The following is a 22,628-nucleotide window of genomic DNA, read 5'->3' on the forward strand; positions in this document are numbered from 1 at the left end:
TAATTAATGCACCTAGTATGTAAAAATATTCAAAATAAGGTGTATCAGATTTCTTCCACCAATTATTACACGTAAGAATATGCATACAAAAATATTTTTATTGAGAATCATTTCATTTTTCATCTCGTTATTTTAATCTCATTTTTACGAATAATTGATTAATTTTTAAAAAATTATGACTTTTGAAATCAATGATATGCGAACATATTCAACCATATAACGAAATAATGGCAAGTAATTAATAAATATTCGAATCAATATTGATTAATGAGAAGGCGAGTGGTTTGGAAAATGATGGAGGAAGAAAATTTTATAAATCAGCGTTGTCTATTATCCGTTCCTTTCGAAATAGGAGCAAACCGCGAAAGAAAAGGGATGGAAAAAGGGTGAGCCGTTGAAAGAGAAGAGATTGCACGAGCACACCATTGGTTTAACTTTCGAAAACCACCGAGGAAAACCGGAAGTTTCCTCTCCTTTCGAGTCGAACGAATGCAAAAGAAATAATATCGATAAAAACTGAATTCTTGGAAAATTGGTAAACGAAAGAGCTCAAAAATAGTTTATTCATTAACTAACCATTTTTGTTATTCTAAAAGGATCGAATAAATAATCATTTGTTTAAATCTTAAAATTACTTAAACGGAAAAAGATTTTCGTTATCGTGAAAATCGTTCCTTTAAAATTAAATAACAAAGGGATATTTCACAGATAGTTGGAAACTTTACTTTATGAAAGTTGGAGATTTCAGATAGGAAGGTATTCTAAGCTGGAAACAATTTAGTTAATGGCTCGCCCATAATCGAACGATAAAGTATTCTGTCTACGTAAAGACGATTAATCGGGAAAATTAATTCGCCAGTCCATTTGTATAATTACGAGGTTGTTCTTGCATCGAGGAAAAAAGAAGAGGCGAAACGTCAAAATGCCGGTGCATTTGACTTCACCTCCGTTTCACCCTCCTCCGACTTTCTATGGTCGGCGCTCGAGCAAAAGCCCATTGGGAAAACCAACCCCCTCCCCCCGAACTCCCATGAGAATCAATCCGTTCTTTGGTACGCTGCTCGTTCTATTCATTCGCTATTCCCAAAATTAAAACGCGAAATAACCCGTTAAATAACTTGTTCAATATTTAATCGTGAAATCATCGTAACGATATTTTTAGGAAAAACTTCATTAAAAAAAATTGTAATATATAAATAACATACTTTTTTCTATTGCATCTTATAAAAGATGCCAAGTCACAAGAAAAGAATATACACAAGGATAAAATTTCTATATCGATTACTTGAATTATTTTTTCTACAACGATCACACGATCAATTTTTAACTCCTGTAATAACAAATATAAGAATAATTTCTATCAAACAATATTCACAATAGCTATGGAAGGACGAGTAACGTCTCCAAATTTTCTCAAATTTTTATGTGGACAGGGAGGGCAGCAATGGCAAATAACAAACATCGGCTATCTCATCTCCCCGACCGTGTCGCTGGCGAACAAAGACGAAGGCCAAAGGCAACAAGGACCAACTTATCCCAATACGGCAAATACGTTGCACCTTGCGTATTCGACACGCAAGGGAGGCAAGCATGATCGGTGCCTGGCTTGATCGAATGAACAAACGACACACGATGGTGTCGTTCGCGGCAGCCTACTCGCATTAACGCCCCTGGGATAGAATTCGCTAACTGTGAATCGTTTCGTACATATCTCTGCGGCCGTGGAGGGATCGATACGGTCGCCATGGCGACGCGGGGGCCTCCTCTATAGGGATACAGATACAGGGATACATCTCAATACGAGTAAGCGGCCTGTGCTTTTCACCCTCCCGCGCGCCGCCACCCCCACTTTTTCCCTTTTACCGACCCAACCGCGTTTCCAACGTCCTCCATACCTCGCGCCACCGAACCACCCTCTTCGACTCTTTGTCCTGTTCCTTACGACTTTTTGCCCGGCTCTCGCTCTTCCCCCACTTTCTCTCTCTCTAATTATTTGAAGACGATTTCGGGATACTCGAGAATGGCAGAATGACAGGAGAGAGAATAAAAGAGAGAGAGAGAGAGGAGAAAGAATGGAAGGTGGCGCGAAGGTGGATCGTGTAAGGGTGAATAATTTTGCTTTGGAAAGATTGGAAGATTGTGGCAAGCGTGGATGGAAAATGTTTTTTTACTTTTTGATATTGATGATAATTTGTATCGACTTACGATTCGTGTAAAAGAAATTTTATGATCATATGCAACGATAATCTTAATTTTGCATCATCTATAACGATTAGAAATAAATATTCACTAGAATTATTTCTGTTTGTCAATCATAAATGATTGTAAAATTTCAATTAACATCTGAAAAAAATATTCCAATAAAAATAATTTTGTTCACACCTCGTAGACTCGAGTCGTGATCGGTGAATTTAGTTTGAAATTACTTCGATGTCAAGGAAGAGGATTTTCTCTCGAGCGAAATAAATCTCGAATTCAAGTATCGCTATTATTAAAAGCTGAGTGGATTGTTATCACTTTGGATATTCTTCGCTGGATTTCAGCTGGATACTTCCGCGAAAACATTTTCGCGATTGCCTAACTGAAGGATAAATTCGAGCGAAATTCAGACGGAAGTTCTGACAATTCTGAAAACTACATATTTCAAAACAAAAAGGAAGAAGAATTAAACGTTAATTAAATCTGACATGCAATTCATTATACCTTCATTGAAGAGTTATATAATTAAATTAAAACATCTCAGTATTCAAATTTTTAAACCCTTCCAAATTTTCTTCCAAATTTCTTTTATCGCTTTTGAAAACAGTGTTTATTAAAAAAAAAAAATTATTATTCTATAAATATTCCATTCGAAATAAAATTTTAACAAATACTTATTAAAATTTGTCGAACATTTTGATTCGAACATGACAATTTTATGCACATTTTGCTGGATTCAGAGCAACACTACATCCGCAGAGGGCAGTATCACGAGATCGTTAGGTGACTTGCCTCTGATATTGCACGACCTTATTAACTTCGCGAGCCATAAAGGCCTCATGGCGGTCCACGATCTATACGTACATGGTATATTTAGCCTGGCCTGCTATCCCCCTGCTTATTAGACTTAATTAACAATTTTACTATTAAAATTAAATTTGCGCACATGGTATCGCGTATACTCCTCTTAAAAATGTAGCATATGTTTGAAAATTTGTTGGAAAAATGATTAAATCGGGAAAGGAAGGAATTTTGAAATAATACTTGGATGGAATTGGATAAATAAAAGATCGTTGCAACTCGAATTAAAAAGATGGAATGGACGAGTGGGTAGTGTAAGAATTTCTATTTATGAGAACAATACGTGCAGAACTAAAATAAATGAATAATTGAAGGGATCGTAATAAAAAGGATTCTTATCTAACATCATAAAGCTGAAAGATATACAATTTCATAATTCAATTTCAGTTGCTTCATAAAAATAAATTCATAATTCTTTCACAATGTAATTACAACATTTGCTGCAATCGCGAATGATGGTTTTTTTAAAAAGAAATTATAATTGAAGAAAGATTTTAAAATATCCATCTATTTGTCTGACTCTTCAATCGTATCATCAAGCAGATGATATTTCATAAATCAAATCATTACGTAAAATACAATCAATATCGTCGGAAAGATTCGTTTCTCTTACATCACTGTTTCTTTATTTATTTTGCATGAATTTGCAAAAATTGATCGAACATGGTCTCAAGAAAAAGAAACGTTGAATCGCAAGGGGAATCGAGCGATGAATTTCGAGTTTTGGATCGAAAAAACGAGGAACAAGAAAACGAGGAGGGATCGTTCAACGAGCTTGGATCCGATTGAGGAGGATCCGGTTCGTTTCCTTCGCCTTCTGTTAAAGCTTGGTCAAATTTACCGAGAATTCGTCGGAACAAATCGACGAAGATGGGATAACGCGTCCCAGGAATATACACACTTTCATACGATGAAAGTTATTTTTTATTCTAATACGTATATTCCTATTTAAAGATTTTGAAATATCATATACAAACGAGATTCTCGTGAAAAGGGAATTCTCTCTTTTCTCGACCCCATAAAATTAATATCGCATCAATAACCTTGATATTTGGCACGAATGAAAGTATCTTCGTGCAGAAATATCGAATTCGAAAGCGAGAAGCGTCGAAACATGATCGATGAAAAAGAAGACGTTCGTTAATTCCTCTCGTGGCAACCCTCTATCGATACTTCGTTTAACACCAGAACTTTCCATTTCCGTTTGCCGATCAATGATCACGGAACTCATAAAAAAAGAAACTTTCTCTCTCTCTTTCTCGAGTATAAAATCCAGAGATTAAATTCTGCTCGATTACTTTCGCTGCTGAATTTTCGAAAACAGAGAGAGAGAGAAAGAGAGAGTCGAAAAGAAGAAGAAAAAGAAGAAGAAACTTTTTTAGCCTCGCGTTATTTGTCACCATCAGAGTTGGAGAACAATGGAGGCAGAGTTTCTCGGTTTCACGCGTATCCAGATAGCAACCGTTCCAACGGAATGGAACGCATTGTTCGGACACAATCGAATTCCTTTTGAGTTCTGTCGAATGGGCCATTTCCTCCCTCACTCCTCCACCTTCTTCCACCTCGCGGCCGCTTTCATATTTGGCCGCGTACACCGCCCTTCCCTTGTCAAATTACGCTGATACGTCAAGATGGAGAAACAAGGATAATGGACAGAGTCAGGAGGCGAAGGAAGAGGCGAAGAAAATCCGAAGATCGGTTGAAACGCTGTTCACAAGTCAATTCAATATCCAATAATTAAACGTGCTATTTTTAATATCATCCTTTTGGATAATTTTATACGATAGAAGAATTTAAGAAACGTTGAAGAAAAGAGTAAATTGATTTGAGGCATGGCGTAGATATTTCGTTATTTTTACGACAGTTTATCATCAAGAACTTGTTTCACTCGAGAAGAATGCATTTGGAGAAGGGAAGCAAGAAGAATTTATTTACACGTTGTTAAGTTGGAAAGTTATGCAGAAATTGATATGCTTTTCAATTTAAAAGTGGAGAAGTTTTTCCCTCATTCAAGAGAATCATTCCTCTCTTACATCAGCTTCAACGGTTCGTAAAATATGAACAAAAAAATTTTATCGCCACTTTTAACCGCTTCGAAAGAAAACACCGTGCAACCGTATACAATATTTACGCACACAATCTAAAATTCTCCGTTTTCACCGATATTACGTTTTGTTAAATAATTCTTTACCCTTCAATAAGTTCGTCAAATAATCGACGTTCGTTCTGCTCTTTCTCTTTCCTCGTTACATCTCGCTGCGTCCAACGACCCGCCATTTTGAATCTTATACTTATACGACTTTAATCATAGCTGTTTTCTTTCGTGTTGATTTTAAAGAAACAATGATATACAACAGATTATGTCAGAAATAACGAATTGTTAAGATACAACGATAAAGAATTCAGCACATACGATTAATTTAACATTTCTTGTTTTAAAAATAATAACTGAAATAACTGAATTTTGTGAACAAACAGTTCTCTCAAGTCAGTTCTGCTAACTTGTCGAACTGTTAAATCGAAAAATGTCGAAATTTAGGATTTAGTTGAACTAAAAATCCCATCTCGAGCGGAAATTTGAATCGATGTTCATATTCCGCATATGCAAAGATGAAACGAATCGAAGTTTTCCTGGTCGTTTCGAGAAACACCGTTGGCTCACGTTTCGCTCGCTCGTGAAAAACGTGAATACTCTTTTCCTCCAGAGTCGCGTGCTCGCGGCCCGAGTAAGCCGTAAAATGTAAATGTAGAAACAGGAAGCGAAGCGCGGAGTCTAGTGGAAAACGAAGCAAGCCGGGTGACTCACGAGAAATCCAAATCACCGTGACTGCGAACCGTGAGACTCCGCAAAGATGCTCGTAAACCGGAAGAGACATCTTTGAACGCTCCTCGCCACCTGTATATATGTATGTATATATATATATATTCTAGCGTTTTCTAAAGTTTTTTCTTTTTTTTTTTACGAATTTCAACTTCCCTTTGTAACGTTTTTTAAACAATTTACGAGCCTTCATATACAGTTCGATTAAATTGCAAAATACATGCAAAATATTCCAGCGTTTTCTAAGCAACCTCTTTTTAAGCTTCCACTTTTCTTTTGTGACGTTTCAAATAATTTACAACTTTCCATATATAGTAAGGGAGACTTAAAAAAAAAATTAGCACGGTTTTATTACCGTGTGGAATATGATAATTATAGCGAAATAAATAAAATGATAAAAGTCTTAACGTGACAGCGGCAACCCTCTAAAAATACCACGCGATTCGTGTAAGTCATGACTCACGGAAGCCTACGTTCTCGTAGGTCGATGATGATATGGGTGGCATGGATGGTGGGCTTTTCAGAGATCTTATATAATCATTTCTTTACAAAATTTGACGCTTCTTGGATTCGAAGAATAATACTAAGCTTGAAATCGAAATATCGAATTCGAAGTGATGTTTCAATTTAATGTTCGATCGAAACATTTTTTTTATATATTTTTTTAATTTTTAATTTCTTACCTTAAAATATTAAATTTACTGGATTTTGATGTAACGTGAAAAATTTACTTTTTTACAGATCATTTTTTTAACTACGATTAAAAAAAAACTGGATGTAGGTCAAAGCGGCGACACATGAATTTTTACGATTTTAAAGAAGTTTCCATGATTCGATACGATGGGTTCCTAAGCACACTTGGTAATTCCAAGGAAACGCTTCTTACGGAAACGGAGTGATTCAGGAAAATCCTTGAAACTTCTCACTTCTGTATTCGCTATTTCCCGTTTACGTGGCACAAGGAATTACTTATGAATCAATGCAGCAGCGATTTCCCGAAATGGTAATTCACCTTAGTACTTTAGAGTTGCTTAAAGTATCCTTGGAACTAGCTTCGACATCCCTCGATTATCTCACATTAACGAACCAGTTCACGAGGAATGAGGAATGGAAGTCGAGTTTTAAACGTACGATTTATTATCCAACTTTTAACCGTTTATTAAATTGGAACGAACTTATTAGTTGGCTCGAAATCTTTCAAAAAGTTTGATAGTTAGGAAAATTTGAAGCTCGACTAAGAAATGATTTATACAAACAACACTTGTGCGAGAACGTTACGTTAACTGATTTTCTTTATTTCCCAAATATACATACTATACTTTGAATAACTTATATCTTTTTGCAGGTAACATGCACGAGGATATTTGTACCAAAGTCTTCACTCGCTCCTTCTTTCAAATTAAACTACATGCATACTTTTCAAAATCGAAAGTAAAAGATGAAAGCGTACCATACGAACGAAACCCATCTCGATCGAATCCTATTTCGTGGCATCTCCATATAAAGGAAACAATGAACAGTTGCAGAGGGAGGGGGGAGGACGAAAGCTACACGACCACCGTTGAAAATTGGAAACCGAACACTCGACGATCCTATGTAAATATACGGTACTCCCGTTTCACGAGGATTGGAGGAAACCAGTTGCATCGGTCGTCGAACGGAAAGTATCGTGTCCCTTCTGTTTGTCCGAGGAGGGGAAGAACACGCTCGTTCGATTATCCGTTCCAACGGACGACAGAATTTCTCGCGAGGTATCGTCCTATTCCTCCCTTCCTTCCTTTCAAACGTGAAATTTTCCCTTCTTCTAAAAAAGAGAGTACGTAGCATCGATCTTTCTATTTTTCCACCGAATACACGTTCGAGTTTCGGTTCATCGGCCGAATGTATGAGATTCCAGTGTCCCGTGTCAATATCAATCTCCACGCGAATGGTCTTACTTCGAGGGGGATGAAGAAGGGAGGAATGAGAGAGAGAGATGGCGAACTCGAGCGGGAATACGTGCGTCGCTTTTTCGTCTGGCCGATCCGTCCGTTCTTTGTGAAGAAGAAACCAACCACCATCTGTTCGGCATACCTTTCGCAAACAATCATTACCTGTGCGTTTATTGCTGCTAAGAATCTTGGAGCGTTCGAGATTTTTGGCAATCGAAAAGACTATGAGTTTGACGAGGAGGAGGAATTATTTAGACGATGGACCGAGAGATTGAAGGTTGTCTTCGTCGAGAATATGGAGAATATATTCTTTAACGAACTGTAAAATTTTAATGGGTGGAATCCCAATGCACTATTTATTATTTCAAAATAATGGAACGCAGTCAATTATGAAATTCGATATCATCAGTGACGGAAGTGAAGTAGTGATATCTATAATTTTGATTCGAATTAAATCGTATCGATTTTATTATTGAACGATCATTGTCAGGGGAATAATGTCGTTTACATCGTTTACTGAAAATATATTCTGCTCTCTTATTTTCTCGGTAGATCGGGATAAGATATGATAGTGTGTCGAGATTGGTATTCCAGAGACAAATTCACGAGACGCCGGAATAAATGGATGCCGTGGCCCGAAGTCAACGATTCGAGACTTCTGACCCCGTTGAGAGTTAGACGGTCGGCAATGAGTCACCAAGAAGACTGACACACTGTATTTTTCACGAGCGTAAATCGACAATACGCGCGATACTTTCGCAACTTGCTTCTTTTTTTTCTTCTTCTTCTTTTCCTTCCCTCCTCCCCTCCATTATTCGATCGTCAACGGCGATCAAACACCTGGAGTATGACCTCTTTTTCTCGAAAATAAATGTTACGACGGTATACACCTGCTCTTCTCTCTTGATCGAGTCGCTTGCGAAACAACTAAGCCGGTAAATAAATGTATACGTCCCCTCTCCCTCCCCTGCCCCGGTGTAATAATGTAAAAATGCATGCTGGTAGATCGACCTTCTGTCGAGTTCTAATAGAGTCAACGGAACGCTTGATTGCAATATGGCGTGCACACGATTCAACAAATACTTCATGATTCGAATCCGTCTTTCGAGTCGTGTTTCATTACATCGAAACGATAGTATACGGTATTCAGTTTGAAATGATCTTGCGAATTAATTATTGAAATTCTACAGCAGTTTGAAAAATATATATTCTCTTTTTTCATCGATCTGAACGTTTGAATTGCAAAAAAAAAGAGAGAGAGAAGAATAATAATATTTGTTTAAAGTAAATATTTTAACGATAAATATCCTGTATAATGTTTACTAAAATTTAATTTACATTTTACAATACGTTTTGAATTAAAATTTTCCATTTCAAAAGTGACGCAATGCAAATAAAACAAATAAAAATTTTCTTTCGAATTTCGTAATGAGCGTAAATTAACGCAACCCGTTCGCAAATTTTATTCCGGCAAATTCCGGCAACATTTATAAAATTCCGTGTTGCAAGAGGGACGGAGAGGACGTCGTAAATATCTCGTAGCGGAATTACAAGAAACAACGCAACGCGGAACACTCGGTGGTAACAAGCGAACGCCTCCGCTTATCCACAACCCTATAATTAAAATATTTTTATCTCTTTGCGGAGGTCAGGTCAAACAGCCTCTTAAAATTTATTAAGCACGGGTATTCCGGTTTTCCTTGGTCCACCGTGTATCGTAAGACAGAGCGTAATGTCGCTTAAAAACATAATGCAAATTTGTAAATTCACACCGACCGAGTCCTCGCGGAGGCGTGTCGCGTAACAACCAGGCTGTTTCACGAGAATTCACGAGATGTGATCTTTACAAGACGTAGGCGCCAAAAAAAATAATAATATAACTAGAAATGAAGGGAAATTACTTGCAAATAGTTTTGGTAACAGAAAAGGATATCAAATTTTCTTAAGCAGAAAGTAATTCATTTTTGGAACGACACAAGATATTTCGTGATAAATAAATTGGAATAAATTGGAATCGATGAAAATAAATAGTTTCTCGATATACAATTTTTATTGCTCGATATATATGTATTCTTAAAAATATTTCAGGAGCAAATCAATAAATAATCAATTCTCTAATTTATTATTTCCCGTAAACACGATTGTAACATTAATTTTCTTCAAACATTTTTATGATTCAAAGAAATCAAGCGGAACATAAATTTATGAAGTGAGATTACTTGAATAATTTACACAAATAAATCGAACAAAAGTTAAGACAAAGTTAAAGACATTCAAGCCCAGATGTCGCACGCGACCATCGTAATATTCCTCTTGGAATCCTGTTATTTCCCAGGAAATACTAGATATCTCGGGAACGAAGAGCCATTTATATCTCGAGTTAAAGCCACACTTGGCCCACTTTTCACCCAGGGACGATAACATCGACCTAGGCCAAAGTGATCGAGAATGACCCAGACCTAATCTCCACTTTCTAATCCACGAAACCTTTATATCCCAGTATCACGACTCGTCCCCTCGTTATAATGGAGTTTTCGTTAGTCAATGGTGTTCCAACGTAATAAAGGGACGTTTTGTTCGAATTTACGAGGAGAACGGGTTGATATCCACGAGGCGGAAAGGCACCTGTCGTCCTCGTTGTTATCTTGTCGAGCGTGGCCGATTCACGCCTCGGTCGCCATCATTGTTATTGCCGTAGGTCGGAGCCGATCTTCCTGTATAGACGAGAATTCTGAACCAGCATAGGCCACGTTCGATTCTATGCGCGAAAGTGCACCAAACAATGGCGCCACCCAGCCGAAGTTAACCCGTTCTGTGTGTTTCAACAGGTTAAGCGGCCGATCGATGGCCCTTTCAAAATGGCCGCCATTTTGGCGGATTTCCGCAGAACGCAAGCTAATCCGATATAAACGATATTTCTCTGGTTTTTTCTTAAAAAGAAAGGAATGGGATTTTCTTTATTTTCAGGCCGAATTCTTGACTTGAATTACTATTGATTTGAATATTTTTAAAAAATATCGCTTGTTTAAACAAATAAATAAATTTTACTCGAATGCACAAAGAAGCATCGATATTTTTGGAATTTTTTCTTAATTTCTTTTTTGAAACGAGTTTAAAGAGCAGAGGCCAGTAACGAATGAAAAATCAATCAATGATTCAGAGCGTAATCGTCGGTAAACAAGTCGAGTAAAAAAAAAAAAGAAAAGATCAGAGTCGTTCGGTATTAAAGATAGGTTCTTTTTTTACGCAAACCTCGTGTTATAAATTCTCTCATGGTCGATGTTTCCCGAGTAACAACGGCCAATTTAGTTTTTCGTTGATCTAAATCGCCGTTGTAATTAAGCGATCGAGAGAGCATGCAGCTCGTAAACGAGGAATCGATGGTTTTTACCGGAAATCGGTAGGCACTCCCTTAAGTACGCAAAATATAGTTGCGAAATGGGATCGTAGGCGAACAGTAGCAAAATGGAATGACTTTTTAACCTCTATTAGAACTAAGAACTAAGTCACTTTTAATCGAAAACGCTACTTCGTAACAGACTGAATGACGTCAATCCACATGAACCAAATTCGAAGTAGCAGTGCAAGTTTACATATTTGACACAGTTTTAAAGCTATCTAAGATTAATATGCGCGTAGATAAGCTTCCTTCGCGTTTCTATAAATTTTGCAATAATAACGTAGAAACTTGTACCTTTTTTTTTTTTTTTTTACTATATAAACTTTTTTTTTAACCTCGAACTCATTATACATGCAATGATTCTCGTTTTTTTATTCTACGTGCTTTTTTAGTGGAAACGTTATACGTCATTCATATGTATGAAATATATCTATATTTATATAATTTGGATGATTCTACGTAGTCAATTAAAATTCTCTTTAAAAGAGTATTTTTAAAAGATTCTCTCATCAATTAATTCTCTTTAAAAGAGTATCTTTAAAAGATTCTCTCATCAATTAATTATCTATGTATCTCTCTGTTCACACTACAATTAATTCTTCGACATTCCAGTCCAATCGTTCCATCGTCTATTTTTAAAAATTCTTCATAAAATAATATAAAGAAAGTATTATTTATTCCCCTTTTCTCAATGAAACAATAATAATGAAATAAAAAAAGAATTCTCAAGAAATGAAAGGAGACGACGAAAGGAGAACGTTTCGACTAGTAAAAATTCGGAAAAGCGGATCGAAGAAGGAACGGCAAGTTGTTTATTATCGTGGCCACGTACTTTTTCGCTATTTTCCCGACGTCGCGATGAAAAAAACGCTCGAGAGAACGTGGCTGGCGACGATTCTCGATGCCGTGAGAATCGTCGCACCTGCACCATCATCGATCTAAACTTTTCGCGTTCGAACGTTGGGGAATCATTTATTCATAGATATACACCGGGCAATTGTTACCAATAGCTTACACGCCTTCAGAAGGGAAATTACTGGTCGCTTTTCTCCCTGAGAATTTACTTTTCCCCTTCGTTCCGATCGAACAAAATCCTGTTATTTAGACAATTTTTAAATATTAAACAAATTAACAAAATGATAAAATAGAGAAGAATTTTCATATGAAATTCGTATGATAATGGATTCCTGAAGAATGGATTTAAATTAAGCATCTTGAGACTTTGAAGTCTTTGCACATGAAAGATTATTTCGAAGAAAACACGTTTAAATATGATTTCAAAATTGTGATCGTAGAAAAAGATTCGAAGGAAAAGATGTTCCACGGTTTCAAAACTTAAATCAACTCGCAATAACGATGGATCAATGGCGGAAACAGGTATAAGACATTGCATTGTGGTATTTATCTTCGATAATATCTATACGTTTCCACGAGAAAACAGCAAATTCACGATGGAACGTCAACAGAGTAGAAGAGAGTATAGGAGAAAAAGGGGAAATAAAGAGAACGGATATCGAAATAGAACCGCGAAAAAGCATTTCTTTCTATGTTTCGATAGTATTTCGAGAAGTTTATACCCACGGGATGAAAACACGTGAACTGATATTAATCTTGGAACGTCATCTCGCCGATATTAACTGCGTCCTGTCAACGAATCCTCTTGATGAATTGCCATCGAGTAATTGATTTTATTTATAAGAGAAGAACCGGTTCGAGTTCCAATTCCACCTGTCCACCCACGATGCCCACTCGAAAATAGTCGTTCATTATGGAAATGTAGGCCGTTCTCCTCAATAACATGCCAATCCCAAAACATTTAAAATTTAAAAACAAATAGTCATGATATATCACGATTCCATCGAACCATTAAGTATTTATTTTAATTTTTGGAATTTTGATACACAAAATATGCGATTTTTTTTACCAGATCTTCGTTTTTCTTTTTTTTTTTTTCGCCAAACTTGCATACTTTTCAATTTTTAAAAATTAAACTGATCAGTGAGGTACAATTAATCGTCGTTCATTTAATTATTTTTCGACAATTCGAAGAAAAAACGAAATTCGAAACCATCGATAGGAATTCCACCAATCTCATCTAAAAGAGGGTATATTTTTCATTTCGATGCAAGAAATTGGAACGGGTTGAAGCAGGAGGATCGTGTTTAATTGATTCCATTAGCCAACGGATTACCGTTCGATCTGCGATTCGAATCTCACGCTTTCTCAGTCTTAAAAACGAGGACTTTGTTTCTTCTCTGCACGTATATGGTGTACACGAACTACCAACGATTCAATTATTTTCTAACGCCAGACTATGTATCAAACCAGTAATCGAATCTTCCTATCAAAATCACGCTCCAGCTCCGCGAAAAATAATTATAATAATATAATTGAAACGAAACAAAAAAATATTGAAAAGATCGACGTTCATTTAAAAGGATAAAACGTATTATTTTCTCAATTCATATCTCGATTTCTAATAAATTATGTTTGAATGATCGATGTTTCATCATAATTGTTCTCACAATGTGTTTTAATTAAAATTTTACTAATCTTAAATTAACAATTTGATAAAATTTGCATAAAAATCGAATAATCCGAAATCTCAAGAATCGAATCGAAACGTCACAGAGATCGAAAAATAAAGATCGAAATTATTAAATTTCAATTCGAAACAAACAAATTAATCCCTCTGATTAATCGATTTAAATAATTTAAAATAATTCATGAATATTTAAATATGCCGATAATACAAGTGATAAAACAATATATATCATTAATGGAAAATTCGATGAATTTTTTATCGGATTACAAGAAGACTTAATCGAGTCTCTTCGTTGTTCGACGACCCAACAATTATGCCAATCCCCGTGGAACTCGAATGGGAATCGAATCGAGAATAATTTAACCAGAATGGAAATTATCCATAGGATAGTTTCGACAGGTGATATTAAATTTTCAAACAGAAATGAAACAAAGGAATCGAAAAACGTGGTTGAATCGATAAATGACTTTCATTTTCGAAAATCCAATTTCAAGCGATTTCGATCTCGTGGAGGAAAATCAGAATTTCAAAAACTCATCATAAAATAAAAGAAAATAACGGAGGAAAAATAAAATGAAAAAATCTTTATTTATTAGCGAAGAGTTGACCATCATTGGTGATATTGTTTGACGAAAGAAAAAAGTTCTCGAAAAACAGATGCATTCGTGCATCGTCACGTAGCCTGTTTTTAACGTTTAATCCTGAGCGATACAAAGGTTAACAAACTTTTATTCTTTTATCGTGGTTACATGTGTGCATGGCATTCGCCCACTAAGAACAGACCACCGATGCATTCGTAGAAAAGAAAAATAATGTTTGAATTATCTGGAATCGTAGACATATAAGAAAAAAAACTGAGAATAAGCGAAGCAGAATGAAAAAAAAAAGATAATTAAAATCATGTGGTAAAAATTAGATGAATAGATTTAAAAAGATTTGTACTGTATATAATCATTAAAAAGTATTTATAATTTTATTTTATCTATTTTTATTTATTAAATTGAAAATTAGCTCCTAAATCAATTGAAATTAACTTAATTTTAATTAATGTCGCAATATATATATGTAGTGGAATAATATTATTATACATTGAACTTTAAAATTAGATGAAAAAATTAATTTTATCTATTCGTTATTAATAAATTAATAATTAAATAAAAATAAGATAAATATGAATTAAAAAATATAAAAATAAATAAAATAGAATGTTATGATCCTATATAAATAACGCGACAAATTCTCTACAAGAAACCCATATTTCAACAGCATCGGTGGTTCAGTGGTAGAATGCTCGCCTGCCACGCGGGCGGCCCGGGTTCGATTCCCGGCCGATGCAAGTAAATGAAATTTTTTTCTTTTTACATATTATTTATCAAAATATTTTAGAATATAAGAATAGATTGTCTTCTATTCTTTTCTAGTGTAAAATAAATTATATAAAAATAAAACAGTATATTTATAATAGTATAATTATATTATTATTATTATTATTATTATTATTATTGTTGTTGTTGTTGTTGTTATAATTATTGTTATTGTTATTATTGTTACTATATTAATCTAATATTATGTGAAAGTAGGTGATATCTTCCTCTCATTTACTTTCAGAATTATTATTTCATCGAAGCATCGGTGGTTCAGTGGTAGAATGCTCGCCTGCCACGCGGGCGGCCCGGGTTCGATTCCCGGCCGATGCATTAGAATTTTTTTTTAATTTTATCAAAAATAAAAAATAATTTATTCCTACAATTATTAATTATAATATTAATAGATTTATTATTTATTATTATTATTATCATTTATGTTTTTCATTTTCATTTTTTACTCATTAAATACATGATATTTTGTTTTTAATAATAATATGTTTTTTTTTTTTAACGTTCTTCAGTAATTAATTTCTAGTGATCGTACTTTGCAAAAAAAAAAAAAAAAGCGAAATTCACAAATACGGTTTGTTTCCTTTCCCTGAATCTCATTGGAGCATCGATCCTACTAAGGTCTCTGAAAGAAGATGGCCATGAACTCTAAAGAGATACTACATTCGTGATGATTTTAAAAATCACCTAAACTAAAACTCATCCTCCTCTTTTTTTTATCTATCTTTTAGATACATGTTTTCTTCTCTTTATCAAGCTCTTTATATTTCTTGCAATTATACTTCTTTTGAAAATATTAGAATCTTTATAAAATTCCAAAAAGTCATTTCAGTTTTATTTCGATATAAATATAATACCACAAATTCATATTGAAACAAAACACATAATTTTTACAGAAATATCTAGATTTCATCAACGAATCTAAATAATAGTCATTATCCTAATACAGAGTCATGGTGAAATTGAGTATCGTGATAACCTCGACACAGAGCAAGTCGAAAGAAACACGATGCCAAGGCCATATCTACACGGAGAGAACCAGTAAATGTCAGTTTAACCGGTTGAAGTACCTTTCCCTGTTAAAATCACTCACACGAAGCTGAGTAGTGCACGACTCTTCACCGGAGAGATGCTTTCGAGTATACATGGCTTTTTTAAAGTAGATAGTAAGCTCACTGGTAAAGATAGGACTCGTTATGGCTATATGATTCCCGATGAAGGAATTCTTTTTGTCTTCTGTAAGCTCAGGTATAGAAAGAAGGAGAAAGAAAAAAAAGACAGAGAGCGAAATGGCTGAAGTCTCACTTGCGTAAGAGAAAGATGCACTTTAAGGATCGGTTGGACAAGCAGGGCCAGGTGCATTGACTTTGGTCCGAGACAAACCGGATGTCGAAGTCGATTGCCCTAGGGTCTAGGTTCTATACTTTTCTACACTTGAGTTTATTGACTTCCAATAGTAAATTATACGATAATATTCGATAAATATTTAAGACAAAATGTAATTTAAAAATTTTTTTATATCTTATAAATATTGAAAATAAAATTTTAAATTATTTTTTATATAAAATTTTAAAAAAAGATAAAAATCGATGCAATTCTTATAAATTAAAAAAACATATGATTATAAAATTTTATTTCAATTTATTGCAAAAATCAAATCATTGTTGCGATAAAGAATCTAGTACTTGATAGTAAGTCTAATGCAGGAGGGGAGAATGGTCGTTTCTATAGCTCATCCTCTTTGTTATACTCGGACCACGAAAGTGCAATGGCCGACCCTGAACCAGAGTCGTCGGTAAAACTGACCAGCGATTTGTTATTGTCTTTCTTTATGCTTTATTCTTAGCAATGTTTATTTGAAATATTACAATTGTTTACCGTTATGTTTGACGAAAGAAATTTCCATATAAACTATTATGTTTATATAAAGTTATTTTTAAAATGATTTACTAAATATTATTTTTATATTATTATATTTAATCATAGATTAAATTTAAAATATTAAATTATAATTGAAAATATTACATATTTAGATTTTCTAGTATAAATAAAACTAGGAAATTAAATAATAAAACTAAAGCTTTCAAGAGCATCGGTGGTTCAGTGGTAGAATGCTCGCCTGCCACGCGGGCGGCCCGGGTTCGATTCCCGGCCGATGCAAGATAATTTTTTATAATTTTTTTTAAATATAATATTTTATATATTTTTATTTTATTATAAAATATATAAACGAATTTTTAATATTAAACTTCTCAATAAAAAATATTTATATAAATATATTTTTTTATAATTAATCAATTATCGATATATTATAATATTTTGCGAACATTTTTTTCAAATATACTTCTATTTAAAAGATCAATGCTGATAATTTAAAAATTAACTAACTTTTCCAAAAACAATGAACTAATATGTTCGAAATAAAAATAAATTTTCTCTTCGTGTACTTATATCACTTAACTCTCTTCGCAAACAAGGACAAGAAAAGAAGGAGAATGTAAGATGAAGCAAAATCTCGAAGTAGAATTATTATCTGATTGTTGCAACCGGTAAGACAAGAATCCGTAAGGACAGCAAGAAACTCTACACAAAGGCAAAATAATGTCGCTTTAAATTACGATATACTACCAGAAAAACGATCACTATCTTTAAGATAACGTAATATCATTTTCATCTTCAATTCTAATAATCGATTCAAATATGAAGTAGAAATTCGAATGATAATGATTTTGTGATTTTTCTTCTGAATATTAATAAAATGCAAATAAATTTAAAACATTCTTATTTCTTATATTATATTAATAAATGAATATTAAAAATAAAACATACATTAGGAATATCTTAAAAGCTTATTTTTTGTTTATATATTTTCATTAAATGTTTTATTTAAAACAAAAATTACTTCAATTTTAAAAATTAATTCTATTTTTTTATCAAAAATATAAAAAAAAAGCAAACAAAATTATTTTCTTTATAAATTACCTGTACATTTCATTTTTGGATGATTCGTTAAGAACACTCACCTGCAACAGAAAAAATAACACGAATATAATTTATGTTACAATATAATGCATTAAACATTAGATTTAAAAATTGAAATAATGGTATATTTTATATTAGATACAAGATTCTTCATAATCGATATTTAAATATTCATTTATTAGAAAATAGAACGAAAGTTCTAACTGCGTTGTATTTAATTTTAAAGTTGCCAACTATTCAGGCTCAAGCAAATAAATATATAATAAATTATATTGGTTATATAACTATACAAACTATAAATCACTTTTGATCGCAATCAATTGAAATTTTGTGATTATTTAAGATATATCTGTGAAATTTATATAGGTTAAAGTATTATATCTATGAAATAGAATCAAATTTGCAATTGAAATATTATTACATGAATTTTCCTTTTTTAATAGAATCAAATTGTTTGTATATTAGTTTGAATCTTAAAAATGGACAAAAAAAGAACAATATATATTTTATAAAAAGTCTAATATTTTTAAATGATTTCATTTTTCTAAAACTTACGAAGTTGATAAATCAATTCCTTATAAATTTTCTTAAAACTAAACATCTATAGACTATAAGAATAATTGAAAAAAGCATTGAGGTATTGAATATAAAAAAGATCAAATGTTCATAAAATCTCTTTTACGGTAGATTTTCGAAAATGGATTTTTTTGCACAGAAGAAACAGAAAGACAAAAGATTACTCTTTCTTTTTTATTCATTTCCCTCTTCCGCCTCTCATCAAGTTATCCAGTCACTTCGTCAGATGAATACAATTCCAAATCAAGTCACAATTCCACTAAGATTCCTCCTCCTTTAATTTTTATCGTTTCATCCCTGTCACATTTTCAACCGTTCTGCTTTCTATTCTTTTCTTTCTTCAAACCCCTTCTCTTTCGCCAGGCTTTCAGTCACATCCAGCCAGCAGGGGACAAAGAGCTCGAAAGTTCTGGCCGTTGAGTGATTTGTCATTTGGTCGCGTGTTCCTGCCGTTTTATCCACCATCGTTCTTTCTCTTTTCGATTTTCATGCATACTTCACTTAAAGCCGTCTGTTTTCTTTCTGTCTCGTCTTCTCACTATTTTTTTTTTCTAACATCGGCACTATTATTATTTGCTTTGCTACCAAGATAGAACGCCATCTTTGTTATTCTCTCATAGATCATCTCACTTTTACTTTTCAACATTTTCTTGCTTTCTTTTTATCTCATCTGCCGAATTTTTTTTTTCATTCATTTCTTCTTTCATTTCTTCTTTTTATATTTATTCTCTGACTTCTATAACAAACTAGTACTTTCTTTATCCAATGAGTTTCCCTTGAGCATCCTTTTTTCTCTCTTTAACTCGCCTGTGCTGCCCCTGGCGTTCTTCCTAGTTGAATAAACAGGCTAGAAACGCGCGCGGCACGCTCGTCATGCTTTAATATAGTTCGTGCATAATGCATCGCGGTATTGTGCATAAGTACTCATGGGACTTCAAGATATATTCCAATTTTACACCCTACTGTCGATCGATTTCGAACTGTGAATTCAATAGGAATATCTGTAAATTGTGGAACAAGAGCCGTCTCTCGGCAAGAACATGAAAATCCTTGATATTCAGGCGATAAAAATGCGGTCGCTTTCGTCGATAAAATCGTGCATTATATATGTTGTATTATTCGTGCATTGTTTCTTTATACAATTAATACCAACAATTCAATTTGAGCTCATTAAAAAATTAATAAAATGAAGAGATCTTATTAAAAAATTAATATAAAAAATCGTCTATATTCAATCATACTATAGAATAAATATTTGAAAAAGTAATTAAAATAAATAATCGTATAATAAATCGTAAGAAAAATTTACTATAAATTTTGAATATGATAGAATAATTCATTCCAATATTTTGTATAATGTATATATCAATATCGACAGAACATATCTTAGTGATATATACATAACTAATGACTTAGCGAATAATATATATGTATGTATTAGTCAATAATTATTGATAACCTAAAAATATTATAAAAGCAAAAACATATATAATAATGTAACCTAATCACTTATTTATATTCATTTATATATATATTTATTCAATTATAATTTTCTATTATACATTATAATTTTCTAAACTATTATAACAAGTCATTTCAAAGTTTATCAAGAAAAACCCTAAATAGCTTAATCTTCATGAAAAATTGCAAACAACTCGCGGGAACATACATATATTTTCACTTATAATCTTGAATTCATGCTAAAAGAATTTTAAAGAAATCGAATGTTCTCAAAAAGAATCGCGTGCGACTATTCATTCAAGAGTGTAAAAAAAAGAAAATAAAAAAAAATAGAGAAAAAGACAAACCAAACTCTCGTAGTGACACGTGCATGAACGTTCAAAGAACGCTTTTGCAAAGTTCGAAGCATGCATCTGTTGCCTCCCGGTAATTATGGTAGAAGACTGGATAACTATATGACGCACACGTGCACGACAAAATCCATATAAAACCGTGTAACTAGCGATATGCACGCGCGTGTATATATATATATATATATACCGATAATCACAGTGTCTCAGGGACTAGGTGAACGGAACGGAGCAAAAGAGAGGATAGAGACCCTCGCCTTCGAACGGCCAAACCGCACGGTAATTACGTAGGGGAGATGCTCCATTGTTCTACGCTAATTTTCTACCTGGTGCATATATATGTACGTCCGGTGGCTGTACTAAAGGTGAAGTTTCATTGCAACTTTAATACGCGGGAAAAGAAAGATTGGCGTTCGAACGAAACAAATATATAGAAGATGAATAGAGCGACACCTATTATATGAAATTATGAACCCTAGTAAAAGCGCTGTAGTCGATGTAAAATGGTACAATTTGTTATTTGAAGTGCAAAGAAACTAGACTAGTTATATTATATTATGAAATTATATTATATTGTATTATGAAATTTAAATCTTTAAGTTTTTTCTCTAATTTAAAAGTACAAATAATTTTATTAAATCGTATCATAAGTTACTTGTTTGACATCCAGCCAAATATATCTATTCATTTTTGTTCCTTTAAGCATTTCTTGAAAACATTCTTTTCAAATGCCGTGACTCTCATCATGGCTACAGTGCAAGTTACTATGAAAATATCATTTTGCTGATCCAACTATGTCATATTTATGAAGAATTGAACGAATGAACAATAAATTTGTAAAACAACGTAAGTTAAGTATATTAATTCTTCACATAATTAAAATCGTATAAAATTTATTTTCAAAAATTTCATATCATTTACGGAATATAGAGAATAAAATTTTTTTTGGTTTTAAAATATAATAAATTTAAATAAAACTAAATTAAAAAATTAAAGTGATTTAATTGAAGATTTAATTAAATATATATTGATACTTGAATTCACATTATTCAGACAATTATATTCTCGGTAAGTAAACTAGATAAAAACAATATTTCGAATCAAAATTTTGCAATATGGATTTTATTATCCACTTTGTAGTATGACTGTGCGGAGTTTGAAAGGTCATTGCCCAAGGATAAGCACACATCGATGCAAGATAATGAAGTTTCGGTTGACTCGATAGATCCATGCACAAGAAGACAATTCAAGCATACTGTTCGTCAGGTTAATTGAATTTATGGCTCGATATTCCGGGCGTGAGCGATTACGATCGACGATAAGCCGAGTCGCGTGAATCTTCTACGCGATGGATCCTTGTTAACGAATTCGCCTCGAACAATACCTGGAGATCGTCAATCTAACTTTTTGATTTTTCCTATTTAAACAGACTATTAAGATGGAAAATCATTGATTTAAACGTAAAAAAAGAAATTATCATAGAAATAATATCCGAGAAATAATCTAAAGTATGCAATCTTAATATAAAATTATTCTATCTAATCATTAATTAGAACAGTAATTATTTCAAACTTAAGCTAAAATCTAATTAAATTAATAATTATGAAAAAATAAAAGCTACAAAAATGATATTAAATATATTATATTTCTTTCTAGATATTAAACATAATAAGTTCAAAAATTATAAAAAATGGACCTGCTCTCTTGATGCAAATTCTTCAATTGTCAGTAGCCATCTCGAAAACATGATAGATATAAATCAACTATTCATAAAGAATGATGAGAGATCAAAGAATATTCTTGGCATGAAACATCATAGCATCATTAATCAGGATCAATTTATTGCCATGAATGAAACGTCACATTACGATTTATAAAATTCATGAAATCCATTTGGAACAATGACGAGTTAAATACGAACTAAAGGGATTTTAATTTAGTACAGACGAGCTTGTGAAAGATTTCAATGAGGAGAATATTCGAGGTATAAACCATCCTGGAAAACGAGTAATATTCTTATTCTGGAGAATGGAAGTTACAATTGAGTGGAACGATGATAGCGTAAAGCTGTCGAGAATCATTCAAATTCGAATCAGTCAGATAACGAAAAAGTTAGAAACACGAAC

The 22,628-nt window shown here is 33.1% G+C and overlaps 1 protein-coding gene, 1 long non-coding RNA gene and 3 other non-coding genes across 15 annotated transcripts in view; 3 read left to right on the top strand and 2 right to left on the bottom strand.

Moving 5' to 3' along the window:
- LOC107999980 (zinc finger SWIM domain-containing protein 8 homolog) overlaps window positions 1-22,628 on the bottom strand; it is a 79,322-nt gene that overhangs the window by 45,126 nt on the left and 11,568 nt on the right. The gene's annotated exons all lie outside the window — the stretch shown is intronic.
- Window positions 15,023-15,093, top strand: Trnag-gcc (transfer RNA glycine (anticodon GCC)). Its single transcript has one exon. It is a non-coding gene; the product is annotated as a tRNA-Gly (tRNA).
- Window positions 15,384-15,454, top strand: Trnag-gcc (transfer RNA glycine (anticodon GCC)). Its single transcript has one exon. It is a non-coding gene; the product is annotated as a tRNA-Gly (tRNA).
- On the bottom strand, window positions 16,946-22,128 carry LOC133665981 (uncharacterized). Its single transcript, XR_009829487.1, has 3 exons — window positions 18,856-22,128; window positions 18,116-18,156; window positions 16,946-17,716 (listed from the first exon to the last, which is right to left on the bottom strand). It is a non-coding gene; the product is annotated as an uncharacterized LOC133665981 (long non-coding RNA).
- On the top strand, window positions 17,223-17,293 carry Trnag-gcc (transfer RNA glycine (anticodon GCC)). Its single transcript has one exon. It is a non-coding gene; the product is annotated as a tRNA-Gly (tRNA).

The sequence above is a fragment of the Apis cerana genome, linkage group LG4 (assembly GCF_029169275.1).
Source record: "Apis cerana isolate GH-2021 linkage group LG4, AcerK_1.0, whole genome shotgun sequence".
NCBI classification, from domain to species: domain Eukaryota; kingdom Metazoa; phylum Arthropoda; class Insecta; order Hymenoptera; family Apidae; genus Apis; species Apis cerana.